This window comes from Triturus cristatus, chromosome 2_1 (assembly GCF_964204655.1).
Source record: "Triturus cristatus chromosome 2_1, aTriCri1.1, whole genome shotgun sequence".
Lineage (NCBI taxonomy): Eukaryota > Metazoa > Chordata > Amphibia > Caudata > Salamandridae > Triturus > Triturus cristatus.
In genome coordinates this window covers 340,179,210-340,198,938 of record NC_140581.1, presented here as the reverse complement: position 1 = coordinate 340,198,938, position 19,729 = coordinate 340,179,210, and positions in this window count along the sequence as shown.

Genomic DNA, 19,729 nt, shown 5'->3' with positions numbered 1-19,729 from the left:
CAACCAATATCACCACCACCGTGCCTCTAGCCCACTAGTAATAGCAGGGGCACTGTACAAGGCTGGCACTGCAGCCGAGACCATCCCTCCCTCAACGCCTGACATAAAGCACAGCCCGCCTTGCACTAGGAGGTTAAGCCAGGTCCCTACTACAGCTGGAGTGTTTTTTATTAGGCCAAAAATAGCAATGCCATTAAGTAATGCCGCACTGCACACTCAAATCACAGAGAGGGCAGGAACTAGCTCCCCCTGCTCTTCCGCCTATGCAGCGACAGTGTAATCACAGAGCAAAAGGTGTTGGAGCGCTATGTTAGTGTTTATAGCTCAGATCATATGCAACTCTTTACAACACTGCTTCTTCACTGCACTATTTATCACTACTTTGAAGACGTCGCAGGCCGGTTTCTTCCTCTGATATTTACAATCTAACAAGTGGTCGAGAAGGTCCTTTATTGCAATGCAATAGGTCTCGCGTTTGAGAGAGTTTAAGCTATTAGTATTGTAAATGACAAAGCCTTTAATTTATGTTTTAAAACACAAAACATAAATTAAAGGCATTGTCATTTCAATGCCAATAGCTCAAACTCGCGTGAATACGAGACCTATTGCATTGCAAATGCTTGTTTACTTTACTGTTGCCAACCATACCTGATGAACTGAGGTTATAACTATTTGGATGTTGCATATTTTGGTGAGCAATGTAATCATGTCTGATATGGTATGATTTTGTAACGAAAGTAGCCCCTATCACAAAAAGGTCAGAGAACCCTCGTATAGAAGTGCACTATGAATTTACTCTGCTAATGTCGCCCCTGTGCATCAATCTGAATGTTTAGCACTCCATAATTGCTGCAACTTGCAACGTGCCAAACAACTATCACACAATCAAAACAAATGCAGGCCCCTTAGCTCGCTCATTTTGGAGCATTGGTCATCCTGACACACCAAAATCCCCTAAGCCTAGGGTTTCCCAAACCCACCAGCATTCCTTTTGGGGTGAATCCCCGATATATCCCAAGTGCTGGATGATCAGCCTTCCTGTCCTCTGTGATGCCTATGTTGATCTGGGTGAATAGGATGTCAATGAATGTCATGATATGTGAAGGCCCAACAACAGCAATATCATTAAATGCAATGTGAATGTATGTCACATCCTGTGCCTACATAACCTTGACAATAACCATCAATGCGTTTTCTATGTATACCGCAACTTGTGCCCACACAGCAGCACCGACATCAGCATTAATGATACCAATATGTGTCACGATTCATGCTCGAATGATAATATTGTTGTTGTCAATAAGAACAACATCAATGTACATTCAGATCAATGCAGGCATATCTTTGACAGTACCAGTAAGAACAATGTCAATGTTTGAGATGGCAACTGTATGCGCCATGTTGATAATGTAGATAAAAATGAAACCACTGGCTGCCATATTATTCTTAAGAGCACCAATGAACTCACGTCATTGCTGTTGGATTCACCCAAGGTGACCTCCCCATCAACACCGAGTCACAGTACATGGTCACGCAGGTCCTGCTACCCATGCCCATGCTTATTGAGTAACACGTCACAGGTGGGATTCCCCATAAATTACAGGCAAACACACACATAGGGAAAACCTGATGGATTCCTGTTAGAAATGGGGGGTTTAATTGGTAGAGATAGGTACCTTTGTCCAAGAAGGGACCCTGGCTTCTAGTCAGGGTAAGGGGGTTACACCCTCTAGATAAACCCTGATCACACCCTTGGTAGCTTGCCACATGCAGATAGGCTTATTCCAAAGGCAATGTGCAAAGTATTTGTACTCAAAACACACAGTAATACAGTGATAACACCACAAATGGACACCTCACCAGTTTAGAAAATTAAAGTGTCTTTATCTAAACACAACAAGACCAAAATGACAAAAATCCAACATGCAGGTAATAAGACATGACTTTAGAATAGTTATTGCAAAAATGAAGCTGGTAGAAAACAAGTAGCTCCACTTGGGTCTTTTACGATGTTGTTACAATAATAAATCCAAAGTATGGCGCTGACCACGAGGAGCGTGGCGTCAGGCACGGAGTCACATGGACCTCCAAACAAACAGTACCTTGGAAACAAAGTCTATGATGATGCCTGGCATAGTGGAGGTGAGGCATCAGTGACGAGGTCAAGGCTGGCTCCCTGGCTGCCACAGGGGAGGCAGGGCATTGTGTCCGGTAGGCGGCGAAGTGTTGAGTTCAGGACAGGGGAAGTCGGTTGCATCAGTGGTGAGGTGTTGGTTCCAGTGAGGTGGCGGGTAGTCAGCAAAATGTGGAGTCACCTTCAGTTGTTATCAGCACTGCGATAACAGGATGCAGGCGCTGGTGGTGACAGAGTAGTTGTGAGTGCTGCAGTTGGGATGGTCTATAACTGCAGGCATCAGCAGGTGTTGAAGGGCATCAGAGCTGTGGTGCCAGACAGGCTGTGCGTTGTGAACCTCACGATCAGTGCCCTAGGCCTAGGTGCAGGTCGCGGCATCACAGAGGTGTCACTGATGGCATCGGAGATTGGATTTCTTGCTTCTCTTAGGTTTCTTCCAGCTCCCAACAGCAGGAACAACCTCCAGAGGCCCAAAACTTGAATAGGCACCACCAGGACGGTCAGAACTCTCAGAAATAGAGGTCAGGGCAGCTGGGGGTGATGTCTTGTGTCCCTGAGACTTCAGAACAGGAAGCCAGTACACCCAGGTTCTAAAAATTTCTTCTTCAAGCAGGTTCACAACAAAGTTTCAGCCTTTATCCATTCCTTGGCAGAAGCAGCAACTGCATGGCCAACCCCACACAGCACACAGCACACAGCAAAGGGGTTGTACTACTCCTCACAGCTCTCCAGCACTTCTCCTTGGGAAAGGTTCCTCTTGATTCCAGCAGTGATCTAAAGTTCTGGGGTTTAAGGTCCACTGCATATACCCCATTTTGTCTTTGTTCTTCTTTGTGCAAGGGTCTCTGAGCCCAGTCCAAAGCAGTTCTGTCCTCAATGGTGCAGTATGACCACTGTGGGTGGTGGCAGTATTGTGCAAGGGAGACAGGCCCTATTCAGGTGGAAGGAAAACTCCTCCCACTACTCTAAATGCAGCCAAGGTCTATGTCAGTCTACAGTGAATACACTTCCCCAGACCCTGTCACTACAAAACCAAACAGTCAATCCACAAACAGGCAGAGGCACACAGAATGGTTGGACAAAAAATGTCTACTTTCTAAAAGTGGCATTTTCAAACACACAATTTAAAAAACATCTTTACTAAAAGATGCATTATCCTATAGCCAACATAAAATGGTCAGGAAACATGGGAGGAAGAAGCAAAACGTTTGGGGATAAGCCTGCAAAAAAAGGCAAGTCCAACAATTCCACCGAGAGATAGTGGGACCACAAACAAGTCTGAGGTAATTGGCCTGAATAAAACCCATTTGGCCAGAGGCTCGTGTTCCCCAGAAATACCACAAAGCTAAATTTCACGCGTAGATAAGTACACTCATCCAATCAGGACACAACATGCACCTCACACGGAGTGATCACATGCTCCTCACACCGAACATCTGGACGCATACACACAAGCCCACATTAGCTCTCCCAGGTGTCCTTATCAGACACGCACATGTGATTTTTTTATGAATAAGATGTTCTTTTGGAATGTAGATAACATTTTATTGTACCTCATGAACTGTATAAATTGCCGGCCAAATCTTTGTACATTGAGCAAACACATTCTGTCCAGGCTCTCCTGGCAGCAGCATTTAATTAAACTAACTTGTTGCCGTTTTACCAAACACCTCTTGTCTTTTCTTTCATTTAAGGTAAATTCATATCCGAGAAAAACCTAGAAGAGGTGTGGCGCCACGGCCAGGGCGACTGACTCCGGAATATGGGGATCACGGTTCGATCTCCGGTGGCAGATTAGCCCAGCACCATGTGGCAATAGCTTGCTTAAACTTCCCGACAGCCCCCAGCGCCTAGAGACCCTTACGCGTGAGTGTTCGCGCTTTACAAATGTGGATATTATTATTATTATTATTTTTATTATGATTACCTGTGCCTTAGCATAGGTTTGCGGGGATTGTCTGAGATCCTATTCCACATTACTTTTCCAGATCATCCTCCGTGACCAGTGGAGAGAGGACAATCCCAAAAGTAGACCAGAGCTCCAGCAGAGATGGTCAAGCCTGTAGATTACCCTATTTCGGAGATAGAACATATTATTTGGAATGATGTGAGAACTGGGGCGGTTTTCGGACCCTAGCAAAGTGGGTAAGTCTATGTTTCAGAGTACCAGTAAGTGGCCTGATCTCCTTGGGAATGCTACCAAATAAAGTATGGAGCTCCTGTAGATTCTGCAAGCAAAGGTAGTCATGCGAATTATTCTCTGTTTGTGACTGGTGGACCACGTTATGAAGTCGAACTGCGTGTACTGCATGCGCCTATTATTATAAGCATTTATTACTACATCCATCCAGGGAGACAGAAATGCGCACCTCCAATTATTACTTGCAAAATAAGCGTACAATTCAGTAGGCTAAGAATGGGAAGTGAAAGCCTTTCCGCCGTGAGCTATTCAAGCCAGCAACAGGGTCTTATTGCTTGATATAAAGTCATTTTCTACTAATCACACCTGAAGAATTGCTTCGTTTACCAGAAAATCAACGACTCCTCTTCTGCTAATCCTGAATGATTATACTTATTTTTCCACCTTAACTCTTGAGTGCCAGACAAGACTTCCTCAAGCTCTGAATCTTTGTTGCGCGGTGTTTATACCTTGCTGACAGAACCCTCATTCCTCTTTCGAAACACGGCACATGGAGGTTCTCAAGCTAAGATGATGACATGAGCCACATGGCAGAAAGCTACTTTATCTCGCTGAAAACGGAAGTGCTTCCACCTGGGGATGCGCGAGGCCTGTCTGAGGTAAACGTGTGATGCTTTCGAACTTGTAAGAAATGGTGCCTACTTTCCAATATTGTGTGTGTGGTTTTTTTGTTTACAGAACTTTGGAATTGTGAGTTAAATAGCTGTCAGTCATGGAAGAAAATATTTATCGAAAAACAGTTGTAAAGCAACAGTGGCATGAAAAAAGTGTCCAATGTATTTTTTTTCCAGTTTTTCACAGTTGCCTCTCACATAACAAATGCTCTAAATACCTTCAAAATTGTCAACATCAGCTCTGGGAGTACAACATACTAAGGAATCTCCAGCACTAAAACTTACAAAACTGGGCCTATTTACAAAGACAGTTTTAAGTCATATATAACATAAGAGTTCAGATTGCTCAATCACATTCAGTGCATATGTGATGCTACCTTTATTAAAGGTCGTTCTTTGTACATATATGGCACGAGCACACAGCTGTGTAGTGCAGATGAATTAATGAAATAATTGCATAGAATATGTTATGTTATGTTGTTATGTTAATATATTAATTAAGCGCACAAATACCCAGAGGTGTCTTGGCGCTGAGGCCTAGTGAACAAGTTCATGAAAGGCACTGGTCTCTATTTATTAAACAGCCAAGTTTTCAGGGCCTTCCTGAAAGCAAACAAGGCTGGAAGTGTTCTAATGGACAGGGGAAGTTCATGCCAGAGTTTGGGGGCTGCCACCCTAAAGCTTCTGCCACCCCAGCTGGCTTTAAAAAATCTCGGAATTGCTAACAATTTAGCTCCTTCTGAGCGCAGATGTCTTCTAGCGGCATACCAGTATAATAGGCGTCTCAGGAACTTAGGACCAGAATCGTGGAAGTGCCTTGTAGGTATTGCAAGGGACCTTAAAGATAATACGGCTCTTGACTGGGAGCCAGTGCAGCTTTTGCAAATGTTTCTGGACTGAAAGATACTTAGGAATGCCCAGCAACAGCCTGGCGGCCGCATTCTGTCATTTGATACTTATTGAGTTGTTTCTCAGGCACACCAAGATAGAAAGCATTACAATAGTCTAATTTGGCAAGAATCAGTTGTCTGGTTTTACGTGCGAAAATACATTTATGAGCGTCAAAACTAAGGCCCAGTAAAGGTTCTGCATCTTTTAAGTGCCTCACAAAAACAGTAAATAAAGTGAACAGAATTTTAAAAAGTTGTAACAATCATAAACAATGGAAGACAGTGTTTCATGCAATTGTGCTAATATTTTCAATGTACAAAAAAAATTGATGAAAAGAGAGGGTGGGTCAAAGTGCATGACTCAAGTGCAAAACTGCATTGTCCTTGGGTGGCATAAAAAAGTAGCTCCTTGAGAGAAGAGTCCCATAGCTCACAGTAGACCAGGATTTGCATTCTATTGCTTGAACCGCTCAAAAAAGGTGGATGAAGAGAAAAAACGTGAACCAACAAAAGAAAATATGTGTTACGGAATGGAACGTTTCCCTCGCCTAAAGATGCCCTGCTCAGGCACAAAGGCCTTTCTGATCTGGAGGCACGTATTCCTAAAAACAGTCACCTCAGGTGGCACATGTCTGATTTATTAAAATAGCAATATTTAACACTGTTTGTGGTAACACTGCATAGAGTACTTCTTTTGAATTTTTAAAATGTATTTTACAGTTGTAATACTATAATACAGACAGGATTCTCAGCATTTCTTAAAATTCCACCAATATCATGCATTGGCAAAGCCAATAGGTCTGCCTTTTTTAATAGTAAAAGTGATTGGTAATTGAAGGGAGAGGTTGCGTTTGGTGCCCGTGGGTGCAGGTTATACAGGAAGTGTAATCATCCACCCCTGATGGGAGTGGTATGTTCTGCCTGACAAGGGCACTACCTCAGCTAACCAGAAAGTGCCAGTGGCAACACACCAACAGAATAATAGGCAGTTAAGTGAGGGAGCTTTACTTGCTTTTGTGCCCTTATTTTGGGTTCTTCTAGCTGATGATCCCCATGTCATCCACCCTTCCTACTCTCACCATATCACAAAGACCTTAGTTTGGCCAGTGTGAGTGGAATTGCACATGGGACAGAAATGCTCAGAGCCAGTCTCAGAGACTATGTCTGCACCTTTAGTATAAATATGGGTCAGAAAGTTACAACCAGTATGTCAAGATTTATCTCCCAGATTCCAGAATCTTCAAATCAGTGGTGAAGAGAAACTCTGTGCTCCAGGGTTGGGTTATACACTGTATACAGACACGGCCAGGAGGCCTGAAGGGTGGAGAGGTATTTCCGCACAAGAAGCGAGGATTTTGTGGGGAACCTCCGGGGAAGGATACGTCCTCCCAAACAATATACAATAACCAAAACGTATCCAACCCAGTAGAGACTAGTAGACAAGGTGTAGGCACAGTTCTCTATCAGAACGTGATCTAATCATTTGCTACTACCACTATTGGGAGCAGTACCTCTTTGTATAGTAATGCTCACACACTTTAACAGTGTCATGCTTCATCATCGGGTTCACCGTGGCTCCTAAAGGCCAGGGGGGGCTCAATTGTATTTCAGGGAGCGCTTTTGAGAAAATGCCAGGGGGGGGTTGAAGGTTAAAAAACACCAGAAACTCCCTTTGATATGGCGTAATGGTGGCTATTAAAAACAACAGAAGGGTGTTCCCAGGTTACAATGGTCCTATGACCCTAAAGTACTTGCCAACATGTTTCAGCCAATGAACATCTCTATGGGTCCACGGCTTTCTTCAGGGCAAACCAAAAGTGCAAATTCCCTCCCTGGAAATGTTAACACAATAAAACAATAAAATCCAATAAACCAAAAATTATCCTTAGTCTGGCGTTCACTCAAGCATATGTCCAACCTGTAAGGAGAGAAAACACAGTATAATCGTGTATTTGATCACCAAAATGACAGCGTCACCTTGCCTCCCACTTCCAACACATTACTCTTATTTGACTTTATAAGGGCTTGGCGCAATGCTATTCTGGTGAGGTGTGTGAAAGTCAACACTCCCCGTCTTTCCTGAAAATCCTCTATTGGGGACACTGGGCCCCGCATCCCGTCCCATGCATATCATTTTATGTAGTGCCCAACTTGCAAAAGTGGCCCCTGAAACACGGGGGTATTGTTGAGCATACCATGTGAAATAAAAGTTGATTATGTCATCCACCCGAGTTTAAAACAAGGATCTTAATATTGCATAGCCCCAGGTGGCGAGTCTATGGATAGATAGTCAAAGATCTGTACTGGTAATGCCACACGGACTTGAAATTCCTACCAAATTATGGTGGACCACGCGCTTCCCACAAGTGCAGGAAAGGGGCAGTCCTGTAGTCAAACACTAGAGGAGGTAAAGTCCGAAAATATCATGTGACCATAAATAATCATCATGTCTAGGGCCGTATGCCCGTGGAACATACTGAAACCCACACAGTTTGGACCCTCCTCCCACAACCTGTATAGAGCCCAGGACTTACATTATCAAGGATCCTGGCCCCGAGGTATTACCTACTTGATCCTGAGATTCCCGGTGTGAGTGCAGGTCTTGTGAGATCGCAGTCTATTTCAAAAGAAGGAAGCCGTGTCCACAGGTGGATCCAACGTGGAGTGTGCAGCGCATACTACGTGCGTCATGTCCGCAGTGACTCAGCGGGGGAACGTCATAATGCCATAATTTGGTAAGAATTTCAAGTTCGTGTGGAATTACCATTACAGATCTTTTACTATCTATCCATAAACACGCCACCTGGTGTGATGCGATAGTAAGATCCTTCTTTTGAACTTGGGTGGATGACATACTTAACTTTTATTTCATATAGTATGCTAAACAATACCCCTGTGTTATGGCGGCCACTTTTGCATGTTGGTCACTAAATCAAATGATATGCACAGGAAGGGATGCGGGGCCCGGTGTCCTCAACAGAGGATTGTCAGTAAAGACGGGGAGTGTTGAATTTCACACACCTCACCATAATAGTGCTGCACTAAGCCCTTAAAAAGTCAAATAAGGGTAATGTGCTAGAAGTGCAAGGCACAGTGACGCCTTCATTTTGGTGATTGAATATACGATTATACTATGTTTTGTCTCCTTACAGGTTGGACATAGGCTTGAGTGAACGCCAGACTAAGGATAAGTATATCCATATGGCGTAATTTTGGATTATTGGATTTTATTGAATTGTTTCCATTGTGCTTCCATTTCCAGGCAGGGAATTTGAGCTTTTGGTTTGCCCTGAAGAAAGCTGTGGACCCATTAGGCTGTCCATTGGCTGCAACATGTTAGCAAGCACTTTAGGGCCATAGGACCTTTGTTTCCTTGGAACACAATTCTGATGTTTTTTAGTAGCTACCATTACTCCATATTAAAGGGATACCTGGAGTTTGTGGTGGTTTTTTAACCTTTAACCCCCCTGGCCTTTTCTCATAAGCGCTCCCTGAAATACGGTTGAGCCAAGCCTGGCCTTTAGGAGCCAGGGTGAACCCGATGATGAAGCTTGACACTATTACAGTGTGTGAGGGTTACTATACAAATAGGTACTTCTCCCAATAGTGGTAGTAGCAAATGAATAGATCACCTTCTGATAGAGAACCGTGCCAACACCTTGTCTACTAGTCTCTACTGGGTTGGATACTTGGTGGTGTTTGGGTTATACACTGCCAAATCCTTTTGCCAGCTTCGATACCAAAAAACCAGGGATCTTCGCTTTGCATTGCAAGGAAAGACTGCCAGGACGTTGCTTCAAGACAGAGACTGAGCAGACTGCTCAGGTGTAACATTGGAATGTCCGCATAGAAAGGTGCTAGATTGTCTTGAAAAAATGTAGACGTAGGCTCAACAAAGGGGATTGGCCCTACCTGAATTTTACTGGTACTGTGTAGCCTTCCAGTTTAAAAATATTCGGATGCTTTTGGCAAAGGTGGATGATTCTAATTGGGGATAATGTCTGGGGGAGATGATGAGTCAATGGAGCATGGAGGGCTCTCTTTATAAGTTTGGTGCCCCCAGGTTTTTCAAGAAAGTCTGATTAAAAGTATTAAGATCTGCTCTAAATTTATGGTATAATGTCAGGAGGAGGTAGGGACTCTCCCGGAACCCCACAATGCTTGAAAGATGGCTTAAGTCTTCCACTTAGGAAGGTGGTGGTTACAACATGGTCAGACCTGCTGTCATCAGCGGGAGTATATCCATGGACAGTTTTAAAAGCTAAGACTGGTAATGACCTGTCCAGATTCAAGTTTATCCCATGATCCTCCTGGTTTCTGGCATCAAAAAAGGAAATTGGGAGCGATTGTGAGTTTGAGTTTTCTCTTCAGGACATTAGATCTAAGAATAAGGAGGTTGCAATGTGGTATGTGAGGTTCTTGACAGCAGAGGAAAAGATGTTAGCACAACCATTAATCAGTATGGAGTGGAACTTTTCTTGAGCGAGATATTAAAACAGTGTGGGATAACTCATTGAAAGCTTTGTACTCAACAGTAAAACCAGCAAACCTGAAGAGGAATCACTTTTTTTACCATCAATCTTCTCTATTCGACTCCATATAAAATATCCAGGTTTATCCCTCAACCCCCCAAAGTGTTTAAGGTGTGGCTACATAGGAGCTAACGATGTTTATATCTTTGTTGAATGCCCGAGTTTTAGTTACTTTTAGGGTGGGATGGAACTTGCTTTTAAAGGTATCTTTGGTCAGGAGATCAAATTGAACGTAATGCTTGTCCTCCTTGGAGGGGATAGACAAATAAGCACGTCGTTGAGGTGGTCTCATAGAAGGTTGCTTTTCTACTGATCCTAATCGCCAGAAGAGAAATCTGTATGAAATGGAGGGACCCTCTGCCACAGAGAGTGGAAGATTGGGTTAAAGCGGCTGTCAGGGTTTGTCGTTGGATCAGGGTATGGTGAAGAGTATTGCCCTTGGTATATGGACTGATTTCTCAATCTTGTGTAGCTCCCTGGGTTTTGGTTACCCGTTCCAATGATTACACCGAGTCACTGGTAAGGTGACGGTCCAGCACAGTATTAGGACCTGGGCGAATGCAGTGACCTCTGGGTGGATAGTTTGGCGGTGCGGTTTATGGTTTATTGCAAACGCTCTTTGGTGATATGAGGAAATAAAAAATACAAAAATACAAAAAAGTCAATGATTCTAACAGGCAAACAAAGTAAAGGGCAAACGCAAAGAGCCAGGAAATATCCCCTTTTTATCTAAGCTAATTATACTTTTGAACATCAGGTCAACAATATTAAAGTCAAACAGCTCAGGTTGGTGAAGCTTACCAGAGAAAATTTGCCATGTCATTTGTGCCTAATATCCCTAACAACATCAATGTAAAATCTTGTAGATTAACCTTTTTTTAAGTTACAAATCAATCACATTAATGTATTGTTGGAAATTTGCATTTTCGGACGAGTCACCCTGGATTTTATGCCTTTTTGTTGAACCTTATCTTCGTTGGCCATAAAACCCTATGCACTTTACTCCTGCCATGCAGGAGTAAATTGCTTGGGCTCCCGCCTTTTAGCATGGTGAAATTGATATATACCTGATTGGCATATTTAAGTCACCTAAATGTCTCTAGTTTATTGTACAGTACATAGCCAGGACCTGAAAGTTAACTGTCACTAGTGGGCTGCAACACCCATTCTGCCACCCAATGCAGTGAGCCAGCAAACCTATCTGAAAGCTTACCATTGTAGCCTGGCTATGCAGATTAAACTGATATTCTGACCCATCCAAAAACCCTTTTCAACAGGTCAATGCCTTCCTTTTACACTTTAAAAACACTTCTAAGCAGATCGTATTACCCAAAAGGCAGGGTGCATACTAGTTACATATAGCACATTTCAAGGTTTACTGATCCACATTTCCTTATAGTGAAAAAGTCCCAACAGTTATTTTCACTTTAACAAGACTCGCTGCTTCATAGGAAAACACCAGGTTACATTATTATATCTAATAATGCTACTTCTAGTTCGGAAGCAGTTAGAAAAATAATTTAAGGACTCTTTCAAAATCCAATTTAGTGATTAAAAAAAATATATAACTATTAAGGAAAAGGTACTTTTAGAAAGTTACCTTTTCCCTGCATAAGTACTTGGAAGCTAATCTGCATTTTGCTCTGCCACATCTACGAGCTATTAATTAGCATCTAAAAAGGAGTGAATAAGGTGTGAACGTGCTCCCAGGACAGGGACAAAAGGCCTTGGGTGTGAGTAGGCTCCAAAGCATATTATCTTACGTGGTAGCATGCTATCGCTACTTTGTGGAGCGTGGTTGAGGAAAATCGAACTATCAAGATTTAATCTCTCCACTTGAGTAATTCTATTAATATGGGTTATCATTTTATTTTTATGATATTTTATGATATGGCACAGAGACTGGGCTCCTTAGGTGAAGCACCGCTTTATGGCAGATCACAAAGGGTACTAGAGTTGTTCGCACATTACTTTTGTTATAGTTTGCTCACAATAAACAGTGGGATGTGAGTAGAGTAGAGTGAGGTGACACTAGCAAGGAAAGTCAGATGCTTGAATATTAGCTGTTAGCATATCTCTCAAATGTTTGCGGGTAATGGTTGATGTCAGATTCAAGGAAATCGGAAGCGTTCCTTCTGGCTGGGATTTTCAGAAATGTGTTTTAATTTTGCTTGTCTGTGACTTTTGCTAAAACTAAGATATGATGTATGTGCAGACATGATACCCTGGGTCAGTAAAACTTCCGCCTTTCTAACATATTACAAGCATTAATGTTTTCTTCTTTGGGCTGCTGTGGCTATCAGAAACGTGTCCTGAAACTAAAACTTATTTTCTATTTTGTGCCCTGACTCTAACCTTGCCACTTATGAGGAAGGAGATAAAAGGAGAAGACAAATTCAATAATTCAAGCCCTGTTCGCCCCTGCCTCACTCACTTTGGTGCCAGGATCTTTAATTGCAGCTCTTATTTGTCGCTTGTAGACGTGCAGATAGGTGCAGTGAAAGGGATCTATGTCGACTGGTGGAACTCCGCGAATCTTGCAGAGTTTTTATGTAGCTCTATGGAATTGCCCGGAGTAAAATTCTGAGAGTTCCGCCCACCCTAGTGACAAGCAGACTGGTCTCATTCATAGTGAACCTCTTGCTGGAGTGCCAAAACCTGCCTGACAAGATTGCTAGGGTTTTACATCTCACACTTGGGGCACACTTTAAAGGGTGATAGCAAGATACCAACAACATTTGTGTTTATCTAGTTGTGTATCGAGTGACTGGTTGCTGAAAATTCAGGTTATTTTCTATCAGACATCTGTATGTGAGGTTGTTGTGGGAACAGGACCTGTCTAAAAGTGAACTTTAATGTTAGAAGTGGGAGGAGACTAGGATTACCTTTGTACACCCCTGCAAACACACACACAGACCGCAGAGCCTAGGTTAGAGTGGCAGAAGACTTTCAATATCTGGCACATGCTTAAAGTATATAGGGTTAGCCCTGAGAACCTGTACCCCATTGGTTAGGGTGTCCCCAGGGTCATTCCCACCACTATCACATAAAAGGCATACATTTGGCATCTTGAGGCAGCTACTTCAGGAAAGGTTCCTGGATGTGCGGAAGATCAAAGAGGATTGAATCTGCTGTCTGAGACCAGAGAAGAGCTCAGAAGGCTAGATTTGCTCTCCCTCTTGCACCCAGGAGAAAGAAGTGAACTCTAAGAATCATAAGGTGACCTCCTATTAAAGCTACGAGGGCACAACAAGCAACAAGAGACCTTTTCCTGCAACTGCCCAGCAGCAACTGGATATGAGCCTGACCGTCCTGTTGACCTCTACCTGGCACCTTATGAGCCTCTAAGTGCTTCGCCTGATGTCCGGGTGTTTTAAAAATAAATTGTGTTGAATTGGGACTTAAAGCACTAAAGTCACAAGGTAAAATCCTTGACCAGGATGAACTTGGTTAGTGTATCCGACCCAGCGCTTTTGCAGTCAATGTCAAAATGCTCCTAGGTCCTGTTCTACCACGACCATTGACAATCATTGCCACATTGTGATTCTTGCTGCTATTTCTACTTAAAATGTAAAAATATCACATCTCCAGGTCCGCTTATTGAATTTTTGTCACTTGGTGTAATATTTTTTATGGATTTGTGCTCCATGTTTCTAACTCCTTTTGAGATTTTTTATTGTTTTGTATGCGACTTTGCTACTGTTTTATACTATATAAACATGCTTCACATTGCTTGAAAGTTAAGTTTGTCTGCTCTCTGCCACTGCTACTCTGGTGTAGAGCTCAGGTTAATATAGTGACTTTGGTGATTCATCCTAACACCAATTGTGATTATTACTTGAAGTGGGTACTTACCCTATTCAACTAATAACCAAATGTCTTATATTTTGTAATCATGTAAATCATTTGAAGGGATAAATGTTTTAAATAACCAAGTTAAGAAAACTAATCTGGAAATCGATCCTAATGTAGTCCTTCTGCAAATAGGTTGCATATCTTCTTCTCCAATTCTATCATCACACCCTCCATTTCCATAAGTGTCTATTCAGGGCAATCCTTTGGAAAAAGCTTATTGCATTGAGAAAAGGGCTTGAGAATGGCCTTTTGATTCAAACTAATAGTAAAAATGATAGATTGTAGGGTGCATGGTTGAGTAATGACCTAGATAATAATCTAATATTGGTGACCTAGATAATAAACAACAACAATGTTGATGTTGAGCCTTATCAGACTACTTTATTAAGCAATCAGTAACTTACTTAGGCATCTCTTTTACAAGCTGAGAGAGACAAGCTAAATTAAATTAACAGAACATTTGACCCTGAGGCTCACCAGGGCTTATAGCAGTCATGTTGAGAGGGTTAATCTTGCTTTTAAAAGTTAAAAAGATGGAAAAAACGTTTAACTCAGCTTACAAATCAGGTGTCCCCCAAGGGTAAAAAAGAACAGATAGGGCCTGCTTAAAATTTGATAGCATTAAGAGACAGCCTGCCAGATAGAAAGGATTAATTCCCAATCAGGTTCTGTGAATACTTCAAAGGAAAATAAAGATATCAAAGGATTTAAGGTTAATTCCATAGTTTCCAAACTAAGACCTAAAACACAAACACAGATAATGAGAGAGGTGGATTAAAGGTTGCAGCATATTTTTCTTTTTACCCATGGTCAAACCAGATTTACCACCTTCTGGGAGCTTGCATTACTGTTAGTAGGAGTACACTACGACCCTTCTAATCAGTGTCACAGTGCAAGTGATCTGGCCCTAAAATAGTAGTGGTTCAATTGTTTGAGCATGTTTGGCATATTAAAGTTATCTACAAGTCCTTTTTAATTAGTGCCTAAATAGTACCCATGGCATGGATGTTTAAAATGTTATATGTGGTCTAGAGTATCCATTTACACCACACACAAATATGACAAAACTATATGGCTGCCAGGAACACTGCCGTGCCATGACTGGACTGCAGTATAAATGTACTGCATTGTTAAGTAAACATGCCATTTCTTTGTAGGAGAAACTTAGGGGGTCATTAGGATAGCGGAAGGACCACCACCACCGGGCTGGCAGTGGCAGTCCTTCCGCCATCACTAAGGGTGTTACCCACCGCCCAATTAAGATGGTGGTGGGTACAGCAGCGGATTCAAAGTCTGTCCGCCGCTTCACCACCAAAGGCAATCGTACCGATTGCTTGGCAAATGGTGCAGGGCCACTAAAATGGTGGCGGAGCCTAGCAGGCACCGTCCACCAAATTAGGATGTGGGTGGGAAAAGGCCTTTTATCGCCGCCATGGAAAGGCTGCCGGGGATTGGGTTTGGGGGCCCATTGCGGGCCCCCCTTGGGGGATCGTTGCTGCACTATGGTACACCCCAGCATTTCCCTGTACTGCGTGGCAGGCACCAACTTAATTTTGTTAACCTAATTTAATGGTGAAATGAGACATTTGGATATTTTAAGTGGAAAATGTAGATTTATCACAGACCGCTGAGCAGAAAATCTGGATTTTATTAACCCCTTCCATGCTCATGACGGAACGGTTCCGTCATGAGCATCGGTTGAGCTGTGCTCATGACGGAACCGTTCCATCATGGCCCCGCCCGCGCTCGAACCCTTCAGCACCGCGGGGGAATCTGCGCAGCGCTGAAGGGGTTAAAGACACAGGGGCTAAGATCATGCAACATCCATTTATTGGCCGATTCGCAACAGTAACAATAGAAGGAATTTCGAATTTCTTAAAATTCTAGCAGGTTATAAAATTCATGAACACAAAGTTTATGTGCAGTTTAAAAAAAGATCAACGTCTTGATCTCAAAGGAACACAGTCCTATTTTCATACCCCTTTAGACATCTCACCACACACAACCTTTCATTGCTCTGATAGTGTGGGTAAGAAATTGTTCTAGCTAAGGTTTTTGGTTCTTCTTTTAACAGAAACGTATACATCCTCTGGTTAAAAGTCTCTGTTTGTCACCTCCATAGCCCTTACTTCTGACGTTCAATTAGATGGCACTAAAGAAAGAAGGATAACTAACTTCCACGAAATGTATTCCAGCCTCAAATTCTCATTGTCACCCCAGCTCTTGAAGATGCTCAACACCTGCTCAACAACATCCCGCACTGAAGACTATTTCGCTACTGGAGGTTTTAAGCCTCTTGTTCTATGCATAATTCTTCTAATCATTACATTTTGACCAACTGAAACTCCATCAACAACTCATCATCTGCTACAATGGAGTATTTATTTACATTCTCCATCTTGTATGACAAACCTGACTCAAATAATTCTGTTAAATAATTTGCTAGGGCAGTCATCTCTGCGAAAAGTGTGAGGTGTCTCGCGCGAGCCTCAGCTTTTCACGTGACTACAGCGCTCTGTGCACGAGGCTGCACGGCTCATAAGGCAGACAGTCTCCGTCGCAAACAGCGGATGGACGGCCAACTAATTGCCTTTATCAGTGGAAGCCTTGGGCACGTCTGTCAGTGTTGATGCGTGCAAGAAAAGTTAATGGCAGTGCAATGACCAGTAGCAAGCCTAATTGTTCTTGTAGCATATGTAGGCACAGAGGCAGGTACGGATATGTTTACTAATCACGGTTTCGAGTTATCTTGGTAACTAGGCCTGCTAGGGGATGGACTATTTGGCCATTTTAGATTCATAGCACATGGGGCATTATTGACTCCCCCCCTTCCCCCCCCCCCCAAAAAAATGTATGGGAATATATATGGGTGTGTTATACATATATATAGGTCAATAATGATGATGGCATATTGAACAATGATCCGGGAGCGGTGTTATTATGGCATGTGGACTAGGTAGCCCTGGAGTACCGGCGTTGTAGAGGTGGGGGTACTGAGGATGATATCCAGCTAGTGGGCGGGGGGGGGGTGGGGCGGTCATTGTTTGGGGAGGCTGGTGTATAACTTGTTTGCTTTTGTTTTCTGGTAGCAGGTGGAGCATGGCGCCTAAGCGTGCACGCCCAAATTCCGGGAAGTCCGCGACCCCAGAGGATTTCCATGCCCTCAACGAGCTTTGGAAGGCGGCAAGCCGGCATGGCCTGGAGGCAGTGTTGCAGAAGCTGGCTGGAGAGCCAGAACGACAGCCAGACGGCAGGACGCCAAAACGACAGAGGACAGTCCCAGTCCGCTTTAGGGAGGGGCAGAGTGACAAGCGGAGTACTCAGCCTGGAACAGCGGCCACTGTGGGGGGTGAGTCAATGGATCAAGGCAAGGCCGCTCACTGCGCGGACCAGTCGGTGCAGGGGCCGGTGCTTAACGTAACGGTGGGAGCAGTGGGGCAGAGCGTAATGACGATTGCCACAACTACTGCATCTGTTGGGGTACCACAGTTGGGGGGAGCGCCAGTAGTGACGCAAGCAGCAGGTGGCGCCGTTGTGCTGCAGCCCCCAGGGAGCATGACAGGGGGGATACTTCAGCCGATACAGGGAATGGGAGCCCCGGCAGGAACCCTAGGGGGATTGCAAACGACTGGGACTTCGGGGGCATTACAGGCCCCGGTCGCAGCTCAAGTGTGGGCACAGTCTAGCGGGTCACAGGCGACAGTAGGGTTGGGAGGAGCACAGCCTCCTATGGCACTAGCAGCGGGGGGGGGCGAAGGTGGTCCAATCGCCTCCAGCGGTGACCCCACTGATTTTTGGGTCTACATCCCTGGTACTAGCTCCCTCGTCCGCTATTTCATGGCACGTTCCATTAGAGACTAGGGAAAAAATTCACAGGGGGGAATTTGTGAATGTTTTTGATTTGATAAATGCGGGGGTGGTCCCAAGTAGGCCTAGAACAACTAAAGAGGGGGAGGCCAAATCCAAAACAGTGTGGGTTGAATGGTCATTGAAGAATTGGGTAACAGGGTTTGCAATTTATGCGGCTATTCTCACGGAGAACACACCATCGTTGGCACCACAGTTGTTTGGGTACATGTCTCTTATTCACGGAGCGGCATCCGAGTTTCAAGGGTCGGCATGGATGCAGTATGACACCAAATTTAGGCAAATGAAAGCAGTCAGACCGGAGATAGCATGGGACCAGAGGGAGATCAATATTTGGCATGCGGAGTTCAACATGTCCTCTGCACCGGGGAGGGCGGTTCAGTCCTTTCGATTCAGTAAAACGTTGGGAGACAGAAAACTGGCCTGCTGGCAGTACAACAAGAAGGAGTGTACCAAAGGAGCAGCCTGTAGGTTTAGACACAATTGCGCGTTTTGCGGAGTTCCGGGACACCCAGAGTTCAAGTGTTTCAAAAAACAAGGCAAGCAGCGGGAGCAGGCACCCGTTAAGAGCGTATGGCCCAAGCAATAATGGCAAGCGCCCGTCCCCAATTCGCATGCATGTCCTCACGCACCTGCTCAGTAAATACAATAATGACAAGGAGGCTTACATGCTGTATCACGGTTTCAAGGAGGGGTTCCGCATTCCTTCTCACACAACACCTTCAGCGGTACCACCACAGAATCAACAGTCAGTTTTGCAACAACGGGAGCTGGTTAGGGAAAAAATCTTCCGAGAAGTACACGCGGGGAGGGTGGCAGGTCCTTTTAGTTTTCCACCATGCGAGTCCTTGGTGTGTTCCCCATTAGGGTTGGTACCAAAGAAAGAACCGTGTAAATTTTGTTTGATTCACAAGCTATCTTACCCCGCGGGATCTTCAGTAAATGAAGGGTTGGACCAAGCGTTGTGCACAGTGCGGTACACCACCTTTGACGAAGCGGTTAAGAAATTGCAGAGTTTGGGTAGGGGGGCCCTAATGGCCAAGTCGGACATAGAGTCCGCTTTCCGCCTTCTTCCCGTTCACCCGGAGGATACGCGCTTGTTGGGTTTCACTTTTGAGGGTCAATATTTCCTTGACTTGTGTATGCCCATGGGATGTTCCATCGCCTGCTCAGTTTTTGAGACATTCAGCAGAATCCTGGAATGGGCAGTGAAGGATTTAGTGTCATCAGATGATGTGGCGCATTACCTTGATGACTTTCTTTTCATGGGTCCCCTAGGCGACCAGGCGTGCGGCCGAGCACTGCAAGGGTTCCGACAGCTTGCGCAGGCGTTGGGTGTCCCGTTAGCGGAGGAAAAAACTGAAGGACCTACGACCTGTTTGTGTTTCTTGGGGATTGAGATTGATCCGGTGGCTGGAGAGTGTAGGCTGCCACAGGAGAAGGTGAGGGCATTTAGGGGGGCGGTTAACGCCTGCTTAGCGGCCAAAAAGGTTACTCTCCATCAACGGCAGGTCTTGGTGGGGCAATAGAACTTCGCATTGAGAGTAATTCCCATGGGAAGAGTTTTTTCACGAAACATAGCGAGATCAATGTCTGGCCTCCGGGCCAAACACCACCACACGAGGTTGTCAGCAGAG